The 13,746-nt window shown below is 43.8% G+C and overlaps 1 long non-coding RNA gene across 1 annotated transcript; it reads left to right on the top strand.

The window, feature by feature from the left end:
- The first annotated feature begins 2,720 nt into the window (after positions 1–2,720).
- Positions 2,721–10,981, top strand: LOC146861606 (uncharacterized). Its single transcript, XR_014979280.1, has 3 exons — positions 2,721–2,817; positions 9,852–9,987; positions 10,739–10,981. It is a non-coding gene; the product is annotated as an uncharacterized LOC146861606 (long non-coding RNA).
- The last annotated feature ends 2,765 nt before the right edge of the window (positions 10,982–13,746 follow it).

Genomic DNA, 13,746 nt, shown 5'->3' with positions numbered 1-13,746 from the left:
TTTATGTTTCCCTCATCTTTGCTTGATTTTGCTCGCGAGAAAGTGTCACTCATAGTTGTTGAAATGTCACTCATAAATACAGTGAAATTATGAAAATGTCACACATAGCAATCTGAAACCTTGGCAGCTATGCAAGCATCGCATGCTCTTTGTATTATGCTGACATATTAATGACTCCAATGTTTATTTTCTTAGACTCACACTAACGATATACACCAATCTCTGCCGTCACATGCTCCATTGTATTATACATTCACACTTGTACTACACAGGATATCCTGCCAATCATATGACACCACTAAGGGTCTCGATTTTTCCACAGAGCGCCGCTTTGCACCTTAGCCTCGTTCTAATTATTTGTTCCCCATACCGTGTTTATCCCTCTTCACCGATTAGCCCCTATATATCACTACACTAAGGGCACCACGTGACATGTTTTGTGTTACGTTTATAGCACCTCAGCGTTTCTGCTCAGCTCACTCACTGCACATCGAGCACCTGCCTATCCCTCCAGGCTGCCCACTCATCAGACTGCCCATTCAAACTCAGAGGCACACCGAGTTTCGGTCACTGGCAGGCGGCTTTCCGATCACACGCGCATCCCTGGCAGCATAATAGGTACACAGCATCGCATTTTAGTGATATCACACTATCTCATTTTGGTGGCCTAGATTCAGCTGCCGCTCGCGACATTTATCTGATGCCATTTGTCGTTTACACCTCACTATGTGTGACCAATGCTTATAACATATCAGTATGCGCCCAGGATCAACTCATGCACACTTTGCCGTGTTAATGACACTCACCTCGCGCCCGCACACATCATGTCAATCATGACAAGGCATTTACAGATATCTTCCATTTCTATTGCTTATATATGTGGTAGCATACAGTCTGTCTATACTGTTCATGACCTACGTTGTCACAATAATGTTCATGCTCGTTTGCAGCTAGGGGGCGAAATTTTGATGTGTTTTCAACTGTGCTCATTTCACTTGTCAATCACGGTTTGGTTACATTTCTGTATGCTGTATATAGCTCGCATTTGTAAGTAGCCCGTTATGTGATCAAGGCCACAGGACTGCGGCCAAAACGTGTCATATGGACCATGCTATCTGAATAATAAACTTGATGTTCTTCACTTATCCTGGTGTCTGTGCCCGAGCATTTATTCGCCTGTCTTCGGAAAAGGAGTTTGATGTTAAGCGGAGGACGGCTGCCTTCGCACGACACCCAGGTCAAACAGCATTACTTTAGAAGCCATCAGAGTCATTGGATGATCATCCAACTACTATAGAAGTCATTTTCACATCACCAGACATCATCAAGCTCTTGAAGTCATCAGCAGAGTTTAGAAACTTGAGCCTGATGACTCAAGAATGACTTGAAAATGAGTATCTGATGACTTCACAAGGTGTGACTATTCCTGATGACTTCAGGAGGATTTAAAAATGAGTATCTGATGACTTCAAAAGGTGAGACTATTCCTGATGACTTCAGGAGGGTTTCAAAATGAGTATACGACAACTTCACAAGGTGTGACTATTCCTGATGACTTCATGAGGATTTAAGAATGAGTATCTGATTACTTCATATGGTCCAGTTGTTATTGATGATGATTTGAAAATAAACATCCAAAACTCCACTAACATCATTTCTTTTTAACATGATGAAATTGCTCCTGATGTTTTAAGAATGATTTGCTGATTACCCCAAGAATATTCCCACTATTTTGGTTTCATTTTTTGTCAGAAAGGTCCAACCTGCTGACTGCTTTCAGAATTATTTGCTGATTACTACTCAGTGAACACTATTTAGGTATTAAACGAGTGTTCTTTAAATGCAAATTAGCATGCAGTGTGCTTCACAAGACTATGGAAAAAAAGCCACAGCTAAATATCTTGATTTTTTTTATTTTACATCAGTTTTATTTATAATAATCCGTATAAACAAGTATATTGTAACAAAATGTTCAAAGCATGTTAATTTTGATTCCACTTGATAAATTGTAGGTAGGGCCAATGGAATTAAGCAGCAATGGAGTACGAAATTATTGGGCATTATTGTCTAAACCATGCAGCTTGGTAAAACAAAGTATGAATTCAAAGAATGCAAATTATACAGCACGTTCTGTGAAATTGTGAAATTTAGCTACTTGACATTTAAAAAAGGGATTACATGCTCGAGCAACTTCAAACGTTACATACTTTTTTATTGTGCAAAGTGCGATACTGGCAAAACCAATAGCTCTAGCTAAACACTTATAAGGTCCCAAAGGCGAGACCTATTGGCTAAGCCAATGCTTGTTTAAAAATGTATTCATAAATCATTCCCTGGTGCGCACGTATAATAATTTATTGTTGCATTGATCTTTAAAACATTTTTTGCATTTCTTGTTTTGCACCCATTCCCTCGTTCTTGCACATTTTAATCTAGACGAGACAACACAACTCTTTCAAAGATTGAAAACATCGAGAGAAATACCTTCTCCAATTAACTTCCATTAGGGGTACTTAGTGTAAAGAAAAGAAAATAAGGGTGGTTTTGCTGAGAAAATTGGATTTCTACAAAGTAATTCAGAGCGCTGGAATTCAAACCTAACTAACAGTTTTCTGAAACTCGATTTCATGCAGCTGCACCACGCATTACCTCCACCTGCAAAAGCTGGGCCTAATGACATGCGTTTCAAGCACGTTTTTAAAGCACTTTGGGGCGGACATCCGGTGGCGCCGGAAGTGACGTCATCAAGGAAGTAATGTCACTACCTGTACCGCCATTTTTGAAACATTCGAGGGATACGGCCGGAAAATGGAACAGGTATGCGATGCTAAATACAATTATGATTGCTCATCTTTGCCCTTCTGAGATGCGTTTTTCAGCAACCAGCAGCTCTAGAATGTCGCATTCAGCCCTTGTTTATTTGCTTTGAGGTAAAAGCGTGGTCAGGAAAATAGTGGGATCGGATTGTAGTCCGAAATGGCGGGCACCAGGGAACAATTGAGGGGTGCTTGTTATTTTTTATTGTGGCATTGCATCGCTTCTAAAGTATTATTTAATTCGGCAGCTATCTTCTTCCTGGTGAAATCGTGGCCTGACTGAGCATTCTTTCCGAGATAAGCACAGTTAAGTTGTATTTTTCCAAATACTAGGCAGCTGCGTATTTAGACATTTAAAATGTATGCATTCCGTTTTCGTGCTCCTAATGTTCATCTGCAACAGCTGACTTGTAGTTTTATCGTTTTTTCGGAGGCTCAATAAAGGCTTAGTGTATGTTTCACGCTTTGGTATTTCTGGTCTGTATATTAATTGCGCTCAAATCGCTTCGGGTCAAGATCTGTTCCATAAAAGTGAAAACAACATACTTTCCTCCTATTAGAGACTGCTAGTTCCTAATAGCAAGAGTGAATGTTTTTTAGTCTCTAATATGGCATGAGTTTGTTTTTTCAGTCAGTCAGTCATGAAAGCTTTATTCGATTTTCAAATTAAAATCATAAAAGCATACATTTAAAAAGAATACAGTACATATTTGATACAGATAAAAACAAATGAGAAGGATAAAAAAATCAGAGACATAAAATGCATTTTAGGATGGTTGCATAGAGTTCCGAAATTTGATAGATAATACATTCATTTTCTAGTTGTAATAGCCTGGTCATGGCTAGTCTGCAAGTACGGATTCCCCAAGCCTTTAAGATCGGTTTTAGAAGAGTTTGTTTTTTAATTTTTTATGGAGCAGAACTCGACAGTATTGGAGCGCTTTTCCAAAGCTATGCCCCTGATCAGCCCCTGTGCTTGGGGGCGGGGAGGTGAGCGAGGCGCGGGTAGCTGGCCCCTGGCCTAAGAGCTCCTGACTGGGGGGGTGGGGGCTGCAGTGGCCTCAAGTTTCTTTACGCCACTGCTAAGAAGTAAACCACACAGAGCAGAAGACGAGCAAATAACGATTTATAGCAACCGAGAATTTGGTGCATGCGTAAAGTTGCGTCCAGTCACCATATGAACATAAATATACACCACATTCTGAAAGCTGGTGCAAATTTATGGCCAGGTTTTAACCCCGTGGGTGCATACCAGTTAGTGGCACCTGCTAAACATTGTTCAAATACCGTCTGATGGTTTACGAATACAAATTGACACGGGGGTGCAGTCACATTTGCAGCCTTTCTTGTTTCCTGGTGTAATCTAGGTGTTTGTTTGGAGCACTGATGCTCAGACAGCTGCAGTTATCCCTATAGAAGAAGTTATAGCCAGCAGCTCAAAACTGAAGCCACTTAAAGCCCTATGCCCAGATGGGTTTACAGGGATGTTCTATAAAACCTTCTGCTGCTCCCTGGTGACCATTCTTGCCTGCGTTTACAACTATTTTGGGGAGACTGAGTCATCGGTGTCCACGAGGGAGCCCTCTTATTGTAGTCTTGCCAATCCAGAAAAAGAGCTAACCATGTGCTAGGTTGACCCGGATCACGCAGGATTTATACCAGGTAGGAATTGCTCAGATAAGAACAAATGTATCCTTCATATCATCGAGAATGTCAAGTAAACAAAGAAAACAGCCCTGCTCCTTAGTCAATGCAGGAAAAGTGTTCAACAGGTCACATAGGCTGTTTCTTGCGAAGAGTCGATGCACATAATTTCTGCCCGCCGTTTAAATTATAGGTCCTCATTAGTGGCATTAACCTATTTGCACTGGTCTCGATCAATGGAGGCTCTATGGACATGTTATTTATTAAAATGGGCACTAAAACCATCTTTCGCCCCTTCTTTTTGCCTTCCACGTGAAGCGCCTGTCAGAGTCTGAGCCAATGAAGAGATCACTGGGGTAAGATTAGAGAAGCATATGTACACAAATAATATGTATGGCGATGATGTTTTGGTAGCGCTGACAGATCTGGTCCACTCACTGCCTCCTCTCTTGGAGGAGTAACATACCCGCCGCTTCGCATCTGGTTTCAAAATTAACTTTTAAAACCCCCAGATTCCTATAGAGCAGACAGACTTTGTGTGGGAGAGATTCCCTTGGAAAGGGCAGCAACAAACATCCAGTACCCATAGCTTAAGATATAGGCCACTTTAGAGAAAACAGCGCTGGAAAAATATAAATAACTAATCCAAAACCTAAAGGGAGACTTTCAGACCTGGCAGGTGATGGGTACTGTCATAGAAGGGCAGAACTGTTGCTTCAAAATGACGCCGCTGTGCAGTTTCCTTTACCTGGCTAAGACTTTATTACTTCAGTCCCCAAAGGGTACACTGGAGAAAATCCGACAAGTCCTCAATGGATTCATTCGGGGAGGAAAGAAACCTAGGTTGGGGAGATGTGTAATGTTATCCTCCATCAAAAGAGGGAGGTTTGGGTGTTCTCCAAATATTAAATCACTTTTACTGAGCCAAACTGCGATCGTGATGGCAGGACTGAAAATGAACAGCACTGGTGCTTCACGGACAAACTTATATCTGGCAATCGTATATAATGTCCTCATGTGCCTACCGATGCCAAGCGCTCTCTAGATTGTATCCTCTTGTGCCTACCAATGCCAACCGCTGTCTCTAGATAGTATACTCTTGTGCCTACCGATACCAAGCACTAGATAGTATTCCCTTGGTCCTACTGATGCCAAGCTCTAGATAGTATTCCCTTGGTCCTACCGATACCAAGCGCTAGATAGTATCCTCTTGTGCCTACTGATGCCAAGCGCCGTCTCTAGGATATTCCTTTGTGCCAACTAATGCCAAGCACTAGTGTTCCCTTGTGTCTACCGATACCAAGCCCCCTCTCTCCCTTCAGTACACCTTGTGTGCCCGGCGCTTTCTTTGCACTGACTCAGCCTCTGCTCCCAGTGCATCCAACCTGTATGTTGCCCTGCATAGTACTCAGTGTCCCCAGGACCGCTTTTGCATGCGGGTACTTTTAGCAACCTCCCACAAAGCACTCACCTCTCTTAACAGGAAATAGTTCCCTCTCTGGGTATGTGTGTGCCCAGTACACTGTTTACATGTAACCCCAATGGTATGCCTCTGCACTCGCACCATGTGGTATCTGTGGAGTGCTGCGTGCCCTCTTGATATGGTCCCTGTGTGTGGTACTCCTGTGTACCCAGACCGGTCTAAATATGACCATACACGCCAAGCACCCCCCCCCATATACAGCCCCCTGATGCCCGGCGCCTTTCCACTCGCCAAAAAAGTACTTCAACACCCCAACAGGGGTAACAATCACTATATAAATGCAAACCTTTTTCCCACTGCTATCCATCTGAATCCAAATAACTGACTAACCTATCCATCACTCAAATTACTTAAATATTTCACTATACTAATTCAACACTAATTCTTGGGTTCCGGAGTAGCGTGCTACTCGCCAAAACAGCGCTTCAACGCCTCGTCTGGGGTAGTAAGCACTATATAAATGCAATTACAATACAATGCAAGGGCACCCATTATATTACACAGGGTCACATTTGTGTTTTCCTTTAGGCACGGGAAGCTTACATTATTTGCAGAGAATCACAGGATGTCGAGCAGATGCCGGACATCGCTCTAGGTTCCTCTGTTCCGAAGACAGTAGTTCTGGCCATAATGCCAGATCTTTTCAAGGTAGTATCTGGTAGTTCGTGCAGGTATGATGCATGCTTGTCTGTACTACCAATTTATTAGGTATAGACTGCGTATTTGGCAATCGTTGTCCGTATGGTTTTCACAATAGAGTCAGTCCTCTGGCTTTTTCTAGGGTATCTCTATCTACCACGATTTGAGTCTGTCTTCCAGTAGCACAGCTTTTTTCACCTCACATAGGCTATGCTGTTTGCAAAGCTATTTTTCAGTCACTGCTGGGTCTGTCAGCTGGGGCGAGACATTTTCAACATTAGGGAGCCACCAGTATAATATTGTCCGTCTTTCCAATAATCCCATCTACCACTGGTACCTTGATTCTTGAAATGCTGTGAATGGCACATTTTTGCACTAAAGTTTTACTAAATCACACATTACGAAAATAACTGTGCTCCTTACTCATGTCCTTTGCCTTGGAGACCTTGATTTTCAATCTTGCTCGTTGTAAGGGGCACAGTGGTGTCAGTTATATGGTCCATGCTGTTTGGATCTCCCCAACTCTGCTATCCACTCTGTGCCCTCCACTGTAATACACTCCAATCTATGCCACTCCACTCACCCCACTGCACTCCTCCCCAATCTACCCCCACCCCCTCCAGTTCGCAACAATATACCCCACTCAATCTGCATCACCCAACACCACTCTAACCCGATCCGTCCTAATCCACTCACTTCGATCCAGTCTACCCTACTCCACTACAATCTACCCCACTTCACTCAATCTAACCCAATCAACCCCACCCTACCACACTCCATTGAAGATTACGAAACTCTGCTCCATTCTACTCCAATCCAACCCACTCTACTCCAGTCTAACCCAGTCCAATTTTCCACTCCAAACTCCACTGCAATCTATCTCACTCCACCCAAATCTACTCCACTCCAATTAACCCTGCTCCAGTCTACCACACTACCCCAGTCCACTCTACCCAAATCTACCCAACTCCATTCCAGTCTACCGCTCTCCACTCAAATCTGCCCCAATCCACTCCACCTCAATCTGCCCTATTCACTCCAATCCAGTCTTTTTCCCTGCAATGTACTAAACCCCCCACTCCACCCTAATGTACCCCACTATACTCCAATCTACTCCACTCTACCTCACTCCACTCCAATTTATTCAACTCCATCCCCCACTCCAATCTACCCCAATCCACTTCACTCCACTCCTCCCCAATATATCACAATCTCATCTATCCCTGTCTACTACCCCACTTCAACCTACCCCATTCGACCTCCTGCACTCTACCACACTCCGCTCTACCCAAATCTACCCCTCTCCACTTAACTCCACTCTACTCAAATTTACCCAAACAACCCCACTCTAATCTCCCCAGCTCCACTCTAGTCTACCCCAGTCTGTCCCACTTCACCCCACTCCAATCTACCCCACTCCATTCGAATATACCGTACTCTAATCTACCCCACGCCTCTCTTCCCCTATCAATCTCAAATCCAACCCCACTGCGCACTCCGCTCTACGCCAATCTATCCCACTCCACTCTACCTCAATATAACTCACCCCACACCACCAACTTTTAGCCATACTGAGCAGCTGCACACTGGTGGCTAAAACGCATTGCCAGGCAAGGCCTATTGGCTTTGCCAATGCTTGTTGCTTTCTAGTTGTGTGCCACTCACTTTTGTTCAAATGATGCTCTGTTCATTTCTGTAAGGAAGTGATCGATTCAATGTACAGTGGCTACCTTGGCGTCTGCTGTCCAGTTGCAATTTAAGTAATGAAAATTTCAAATCTCTATTATAAAATGTATGCCTAAATGCTATACATTGTCAGAAATAGGTTATGTGGTTTATTCATTATAAACTTAATATGCAAATATATTTAATTGTTTTTAAAACCTCAGGTTTGTGACAAATTCCTAAATAGTGCACAGATGGTTCAAAGCTTCATCAGTTTTACAAAGCTGCATGCAGAAAGTGCTGCACAGACAGGTCAGAAATACCAGTCAATGAATTGACTATACTTAAATCAATATTGGCATTGCACTCAAAGCTAAATTTACTGGTCAGCTTTCATCTCACTCCCCAGGAGTAGGCATTTTGATAGGTCAGAAGTGGCAGGACTTGCCCATTAGTGAATCCCTGATGATGGGAAGAGGAGCAAGTACAGCTACAAGACACCTTGTGTCTTAGTGCTCCATGCCTATGTTCACTTCCACTACGGTGCTTACAGGGTCAAACTAGGGGTTACACGTCCCTGCCTAAACCCCTTCCTTAAACCCTCTTTAGTTCTTCCTATCCCCCATAGTATTTCGCATTTTCTAACCACTCCCCTCTGTCCCTCACACATTTACTACTAATATGTATACTTGCACATGTGGAGAGTGCCGTCAGAGGAGGGTTTTTGTAGGGGGAGGAAGAGATTTCTGCACAGAAAAATATAAGAGAGTCGTAGACACTGCACAAAGGTTTGTGAATAGCATTTTGTAGTACTTCAAAACATATTCCAAAATGCAGATTGTGACTATGCCCGTCAAATGACCTGCCCTACAGTGAGGTTTATGCTGCTGCTATCACTGATGTACACCATCCCACTCGCCTTCAAGACCAGTTCACAAGCAGTAAGAGTGTGGAGGCCATCATGTAAGCTGAGATTTATAAGTGCATAATTATACGGAATTGCATAGAATAAGCCTGCATGCCTATTCTATTTTGCATGGTGACTATGGCATCCTTTAGGACTTAATCATTTCTTGTAATACAGAATAAATGTAGTTCGTTAGTTGCCTTGACTGAAAAGCACTTTTAACATAACTTTTAAAAAATATGAATGAACAAAAGATAAAAAATATATTATAAATAGTTGCACAGAAGTGGTTTAAAGTTCACTGGTTTCTCTTGTTTTTCAAGACCGGGCAGTCTATCATTGTTTGATAACTCAAAGTTCATAATTTCACACTGGGATAAAGGCGCTTACGCCCTAATGAAGTTATGTATGACTTGTCAATCATTAATGGAGAGAACATCTATTCCTATTCCATCCCTACTTGTACGAAAAAGGAGTGAATAATTCTACGAGCAAAAGAGGGAGTTGTACAACCTGAGATTGACTGCCTAAAAGGTAAAGGATATTCTGTTTTGACCAGCTGGATGACAACTTATTTTCAGAGATGTATATCTCACAACACCCAAATCCATAACATTTTTATACCCTCCACTTGTAGTGCCCAAAATTGTTTGTGTTCCTGTATCTGCTCACTTGAAATTATTTTTTTCCTTTATAGCTCAGGTATGTGGCACATGCTGAAAGGAGATGGCTACCATTCATTTGCCGGCCACAGTCTGCATTGACAAGGTGAAACATCCTACAAAATATCAACATCATCAAAAATATTCAATGGATCATTTGCAATACAAAGGGTGAGTTGCTTTACTTTTTCCTCCTTTGGTATATTATATCTGTTCCAATCTGAAAGTATTGTTGACATATTTTATACATATCTACTTTCGTTTTATGGATTTAAAAACATAATTTTTGTCACTGTTAGGTGAGCTATGCCTAGATGTCCGATTACTGCCCACAGACTACCACTTTATATTTTTACATTATGTTTAAAATAGTATGATGGCGTGTATGTTAATACTAAGTGTGGCCATGTGCAGGAGATGGCACACACCACTCTAAGCAATACCTTGCACTTGAGCAGCACTTGCAATCTGTAGATAAGTAGCCCTGTTTTACAACTTGGGTGTAATCCTTTTAGGGACCAGATATTTGTTGGCAGAGCAGTCACCTAACTAATTGAACACAGTCTCTGAAGACAATATCCTGTCTAACAATTGGGTCTATGTAGGGCACAGCTAGAAAGGTGTTCTTTCCTTTTTTGATGAGTAGGAGATCAAAAAGTGAAATAGTACGCTTCGCAGATTCACTATATTTGGCTTCTCTTAACTAGGAGATTGATCTTCTGAAACTGCTTCTTTCTCTATCACAGTTCAGAAATGGACATTTTCTTTCTCAACCTCCAACATGACCAATGACCTAATATCACCTGGGCTCCCGTGACCACTCAACATAAGCAAACTGTTGGAAGCCTATGGTCTTGTTCCATTTTGAAGGAAGCACTCTCTTTGATAAAAGATCCTAATCTATTGTTTTGTTATCTTTCAGAATTTATGAAATCTGGTTAAAAGGCCAAAAGCTGGCGAACGATGAACATCAAAAAGATGCAGTGAGAACTTGCCATAAAGATCTGCCTTGTCAGAAGAGAACTGAAGAAACCAGCAAATCTAGAAGCAAACAACGAAGTGCCAGTTTTTGTTGACCATTTCTTGTCTACTTTTACTATTCTATTCATGGTAGCCTGAGCCCTTTTGGGATCAGGTATGTGTTTAAGCTCAATAAAATTTAATTAGGAAGCTCTAAGAAGCCTCCATGGGTGCCTGCCCCGTCCCGCCCTCTGGCACAGCTGCACTGTCCCTGCAAGAGAGGGGCCAAGCACCCCTCAGACAGAGGGGCTGGTGGGGCCCCCAGCACTGAGGCGCTAGGCGGTGATCTCTGCTTACAAGCCCCTGCGGTGAGTGACATCACCGTGGGTGTCCCTCCGCCCTTCAGTGACCATGGGTGACATCCAATCTCTCACACTGACAGGTCTTTGGGTGCCACCTCCGGCCGCTTCAGCACCTGTGCCAGGGGGCTGGCATTTCCTGCAAGAGTTCACCCTTCCCTCTCTGGGGTCATTCACAAGGCACGCCGTACCTCAGAGGTGACCTGCTGGTATAGCGCTGCGAAGCCGCTTGTGTGCCCAGTGTGAGCGCGTCATGCACTGCACACATCTCTTCAGGGTTGTGCTGCTCTAGCGCTACCAGGCCGCTTGTGTGCCCAGTGAGAACATTTCATACACTGCATACATGCCCAGTGTAAGCGCCTCATTCACTGCACATGTCTCTTCATGGGTGGTACTGATTTAGTGCTGCGAAGCTCGCGTGCCTGCCCAGTGTGAGCACGTCAAACACTGCACATCTCTTGCTCTAGCGCTGCAAAGCTGCTTCCGTGCCCCATGTGAGCGCATCATACACTGAACAAGTGCCCGGTGTGAGCGTGTCATACACTGACTGCACACGTCTCTTCATGGGTGGTGCTGCCCTAGAGCTGCGAAGACTGCTTGCGTGCCCAGTGTGAGTGCATCATACACTGCACACATCTCTTTACGGGTGGTGCTGCTCTAGTGCTGCGAAGCTGCTACCGTGCCCAGTGTGAGCACATCATACACTGCACAGTGTCTTCATGGGTTATGCTGTCCTAGTACTGTGAAGACCGCTTGCGTGCCCAGTGTGAGTGCGTCCTACACTGCAGGTCTCTTCACTGGTTATGCTATCCTAGCGCTGCAAAGTCCACTTCCATGCCCAGTGTGAGCACGTCATACACTGCACACATCTCTTCATGGGTGGTGCTGCCCTAGTGCTGCGTAGACCATTTGCGTGCCCAGTGTGAGTGCGTCATACACTGCACACATCTCTCCATGGGTGGTGCTGCCCTAGTGCTGCAAAGCTGCTTCCGTGCCTAGTGTGAGGGCGTCATACACTGCAGTGTCTTAACCTCAGGACACAAGTGGACTTCATCCCCCAAGCAGCAGTTCACCAGGAGCTGCATTTGCAGAATGGTGTAAAAAGGGTGTGTTGCCTCTGATCACTCTCAGCAATCTAGCTGTGTGGGACTTACTGGAGGTACCTGGTGGGCTAGTTGGCCCCCAGGGACCCTCATTGTTCAGAGGGACTTAATCTCCCAACTTAGAATGCACCAGGTGGGGCATTTGCAGAGTGGTGGGGAAAAGGGGCGTGGCATGCTATGACAACTTAGCAATCCTGCTGTGTGGTACTTGCTGGAGGTAATAGGAGGAGTAGTTAGCCCCCAAGGATGTCCTTGGGGGCTAACTACCCCTCCTGTTACCTCCAGTAAGTCCCACACAGTGAGATTGCTAAGATGTCTTCAGAGACCATGCCCCCCTTTCTCCAAATGCGCCTCCTGGCAGACTACGGGATGAATTCCAATTTACTCCTGAGGGACTTTGGGGGCCAAGAATCCCTCCTGGTACCTCCTGAGCGTTGGTTGAAGGCCCAGCACCCTTTCTCTACCACTCTCCAAACGCGACTAGTAGTTAAAGAAGTGTTTGCAATGTACTAGGTTTCACATTTGCGATAGTTAGAGTTATTGATATTGTAAATGTAAAAGTTTTTTACTAATGTTTTTTGGAGTAGAGTGGATGTACGTTGTGTGCAGTGAAATTATGTGGATAGAATATATTTGGTATTTAGTGTATAGGAATTATGTAGAGTGGAATCATGTGGTATGGAGAGTAATTATGTGGTATGGTAGTCTGTGTTGGGGAGTGGTATCCTCAGGTTTAGTCTTCCTCATTTCCATAGAAGCTCAACTATGAACTCAGTGAGACAAAAAAGATGGAATCACTGAGGAGCACTTGTGGACCTAGTCAGAGGTATGAGCAGGGCCACTGGAATTATGTGACTATTTGGCTGCACCAACTTTCGTACAAGTATACATTTTCTGCATTAGCCACATAATTAATCATCTGCTCCCTAATCTGCAGATTTGTACAAAAAAACTTGTTTCTAGCTCAAAACAGCTCAAACGTTACCAAAAATGCAGCGAAAAGTGTTACAGCGTGGTGGAAAGCCCTTTGCAAACCTAGAATGGCCACCTGTTACTTATTGCTAAATGTGGGTGTTAATTGGTACTAATGGTGGTGTGCAAGCCACTCTTGCTTCCCTCTGAACCTCTCTTGCCTTTTACTGCATTTCTGTTGCTTCTTGTGCACCTTTATTTGTTTTTCTGCACTTCTCTTGCCTCATTCTGCAAATCTCTTGTACATTCTGCACCTCTCTTCCCTCTATCTGCACGTCTGTTCCCTCTTTCTGCACCTCATTTGCTTCTTTCTGTACCCCTCTTTCATCTTTCTGCACCGTTTTGCCTCTTTCTGCACCTCTGTAACTTCTTTCTGCACTTTTGTTTCTTTCTGCACCTGTCTTGCTTCTTGCTGTACCCCTCTTGCCTCTATCTCCACTCCTCTTCCGTCTTTCTGCCCTTCTGTTGCTTCTTTCTGCACTTATCTTGCTTCTTTCTGTACCTCACTTGCCTCTTTCTGCACCTCTATTGCCTCT

Source organism: Triturus cristatus, chromosome 3_1 (genome assembly GCF_964204655.1).
Source record: "Triturus cristatus chromosome 3_1, aTriCri1.1, whole genome shotgun sequence".
NCBI lineage: Eukaryota > Metazoa > Chordata > Amphibia > Caudata > Salamandridae > Triturus > Triturus cristatus.
The sequence above is the reverse complement of the archived record's forward strand: the minus strand, read 5'-3'. Positions and strand labels throughout refer to the sequence as shown.